Source organism: Mus pahari, chromosome 7, assembly GCF_900095145.1.
Source record: "Mus pahari chromosome 7, PAHARI_EIJ_v1.1, whole genome shotgun sequence".
Taxonomy (NCBI): Eukaryota; Metazoa; Chordata; class Mammalia; order Rodentia; family Muridae; genus Mus; species Mus pahari.
The window spans coordinates 217,724-221,771 of record NC_034596.1 but is presented as its reverse complement, the minus strand read 5'-3'; positions in this window follow the sequence as shown (position 1 = coordinate 221,771).

The window sequence follows — 4,048 nt, the reverse complement described above, 5'->3', positions numbered from 1 at the left end:
TTATTCTTGTCTCTGGGGTTTTGATTCATAATTTGAACCTGCCAGATCTCTATCCTACAGGATGAGGGGTTTGTAGGCCTCAGCCACATTATCTTCTTCTGCCATGTCAATTGTTGAATTCAAGTTAGAATTTATCACACGCTCCCATCAAAGAAGCTATAATTTATAANACTCTTACAGCAGCACTAAACTTTCTGTATGTATTTCATATTTATGTTTTGATTCTTGCTTTAATTTCTTATAATTTGTAAAAATTAGGAAAATAAAGAAAATTATCAAGAAGAAAAAAAATGCCAATAATGCCTAGATAGTGAAGGGACACATCATTTCATGCTTATGAAGCATAAAACGATAGGTTTGGCAAGGATAGAGGACAGAAGGCAGATCAGGGAGAGCAAGATGCAGAAAAGGCAAAAGACACACCTTGGATTGGACAAGGCATGGTACACCCAGCTAGGTATTTAGATGCTATCCGGAGGACAAAGTGCAGTGGCTGGATGTGAGCTGGTAACTGGTGCAATCACTATTCCTGTGAAGTGTGAGTTGGAGGATCAGGGGGAAAAGCAGGTTAGAACAGTGCTAGTACTCATGAAGATGAATTGACACTATCCTTCTCCTTCCAGCATAGATGCCTGGTAAGGAAAACTACTTGACTCTGCTGTCTCCCCCAGCACAGAGGAGATACCCAATAACTACATATTAAATGAACACATACAGAGATCATTTCTTGTGTCAAATAGCATCCAGTTCCACTCTCCTTTCTTCACATCCCAGGTCCTTCAGGACTGCCTTCTTAATTATCCCATCCTATACCACACCATCTGCTCTGGGGGGTTCCAGCCTCCCCACTATTGTGTAAACTTCACCTTTCCAGAATGAGTCTTTTTAACAAGTTTTGCTGTGTTTCCTTTAGTTTGGTTTTTGAAATCTACATCAGTGAGAAGTTGGGGAGGGAGTGGATAATGCTTTGAGAAGACTTCCAGGGGCAATGCCTCAAAATACAGCATTGATTATTGTGGAGAAAGCTCCATAAGTAATTTTTTGTTTTGAAACAGAATCCCACTTTGCAGTCTGGCTTTGAACCCACCTCATAGGCCTGACTTTACCTCTCATGTGCTGGGGTTATAAATGTGGACCACTATAGCTGGCTCCCTAAAGTGATTCCACAGTAAACAGAGCAGCCACTGTAACCACAAGTCACTGATCTAAATGGCTTTACAACCCAGGTCAAATCCTCTCTCAGCTCTGAAGACTTGTGTGACCTCCCTGACCTCTTTTTTTATTAGAATTCTAAAACAGGTTTAGGAATTGACCCAAACCTCTCAAGTAATCCTGCTGGACTTGCATAAGAGAAGGACAGATGAAGGCTTTTTGGGTTTGTTTGTTTGTTTGTTGAGTTTTGGTTTTGAAGAGAGGGTTTTTCTGTGTAGCCCTGGCTGTCCTGAAACTCACTCTGTAGACCAGGCTGAACTCGAATTCAGAGATCTGCCTGCCTCTGCATCCCAAGTGCTGGGATTAAAGGCGTGCACCACCACCCTCTGGTTAGATGAAGGTTTCTTATGAGTATTGATCTGACCAGGGAACTATATGCCAAGACAGGAGACTCCCTGTCCTTCTCCTAGTAGGGGGCTTAGAATCCTTCTTGTGGTTCACTTCCTAGAGGACTCGCTCCACTGTTTGAATTGCCTGCATTCCTTTCTGCTGTGAGTCTAAGCTGACCAACCCACTTGGCTGTATCCATGGCCCCAGGTCCTTGAACTTTTCTCTTCCTCTCACTACAGCTTCAAGGGCTGCTACCTAACTAGCCCTAGGCAGTTTGAGGCAATCAACACCCATCTGTCTTCAGTTCCATAGCTAGGAAACTTATTGTAAGCATTCCCAGCCTATGGCTCTGGGTTGTATCTCAGTGGGTTGAGGTTCTCACCAAGCCTGTGTTCAGGTTCCAGGACTCCACAAAGCCGGGTGTGGTGGTACATGTCTGTAATCCTAGAATTCCAAAGGTAGAGAGGTAAGAGGCTAGAAGTTCAATGTGATCCTTGACTGTATAGCAAGTTTAAGGGCAGCCTGAACTACATGAAGCCTTGCCTAAAACAAAAACAAAACAAAACCCCACAAAACACAAGACAAACAAACAAAAACCCCAAACAACAACAAAAACGACAGCATATGGCATCTCCAGCCTATGGCATCTGACAAAAGACCAATGTCTATGGTTTGGGCACTGGAACACAGAGCATCTCTATGAAAGTACTAGAGTTTGGGTTGCTCATCACATTCCCTAGATTGTTTATGTAAGCTTTCAGTGGAAGAGCAAGGGCCAGAGCAACCTGTTGTGAGCAAGTGGGATGTCATCCTCTGGGTTGCTGGGGTTGTTCAAGTGAGCCATGGGGACAGCGGGAAAGTGTTGTTCTGGTTGCTCTGGAAAATAAAATAAAGAATGTGGTTGGGCATGGGATGCCAGGTTCTAAGATCCCAGAGTAGGAAGCAGAGAGGCAGAGAAGAGGAGTTTCTTGCATAGCATGGTGCCTCTCAAGTAAAAATCTTCTAGTGACAAAGAAGAATAGAAACAGCAAGGTCCAGATTTCAGGTTCCAGCTTCAGGATTATGTCAACAAGATTTAACCTTTATAGATCTCAAATACTAATTAAAAGTAATTGTGTCTTTTTTTTTTTAAGTTCTTAGCACAGTCTGTTCACTTGCTGTTTCCCTTTTGTCCTTCCGTCCCCATCTTTTGGTTCAGAAGCGAACTTCTTCCTAGCAACCAAACCCCTAGACACCATGGCTCTGCCGAGTCTACCATGCAGGTAGGCTCAAAGGTATCTGAGCATCCCTGCCTCTTCCGTCTACAAGGCTAACCTTTGGGCTAGGACTACATGAAGTTGGAAGAGAATAGACTTCATACTTATTACTAAGGGCAGTAGAAACTCCCGAGAGGTGTTTTCTGCCATGCAAAATTAGAATCCAGGGGAGTGTTCTCCACTGATGTTTCAAAGGCTGGTGGTCAAAGTCCACACTGCCATAGACCTTTATCTACAATTGCATTAAGTATCAAATTGGTTTTGCAGACCAATCTGGAAATTCATCAAGGTCTCTGTGGAAAAACATATTCTGTGTTCCAATCTTTTGGGGTTGAGCCAGTTCCTAAGCTGGGGACATTTTGCACACTGTTACATTGTACATATAGGCTTCATTTGTGTCCCTTAGAATCAAATAATTCTTAGAAGTTGAAGACTACTTTAATAATAGAAACCTTTCGTAGATAATAACACCAAGAGTCAGAAAGACGGGTTTAGTTTTTCAGCTACTCTCGTCTTCCACCTTTAAGCCAAGTCCTTTCCTCCGATCCAACTCATTTGGTTGTTCTTTTCCCACTTGATCAGTGACTTTCCCAAAGTATCTCCTTTAGTGCAAAATTAAAAAGTTTCTTAATGCTCAATTATACATTTAATTTTAGAATTCTGTTCATTGTAAGCTTTCTGTAAATAACAAAGAACACAGGGTATTTCAATTAATAACTTATGTGTTGGGGGTGAAATGGCTCACTTAGCAAAGGTGCTTGCTGTTCCAATCCCTGGAACCCAAGCAAAGGTAGAAAGAGATAACCAATGCCACGAAGTTGTTCTTTGCATGTGTACATGCACAAACAGACTCTCACACACAACAATCATACAACTTTTTAAAAAGAACATGTGTAATGAACTGGATGCACTTTAAGTTGCAAATAATAATTCATAAGTCCTATATTTAATCAGTATTTTCTACCTAAAAGGATCTATTGGGGATGAGTCTAACCCCAGTGAATATTTCTCAGTAACAGATAAATATATGGTTTTATATTAAATATAAAGATAAATGGTTTTAGTTTTAGGAGATCTATTGATTTTATAACATTTTAGAAAACTCATCTTGGGCTAGAGATATAGTTCAAAAGCAGAGCAGTTTCTTAGAATGTGTTTGGATCTATGTTCAGTTCCCCAGAACCAAAAGGAGAGAGTGGCAGGGAGTGAATGAGGAACAAGGAAGGAAGGAAGGAAGGAAGGAAGGAAGG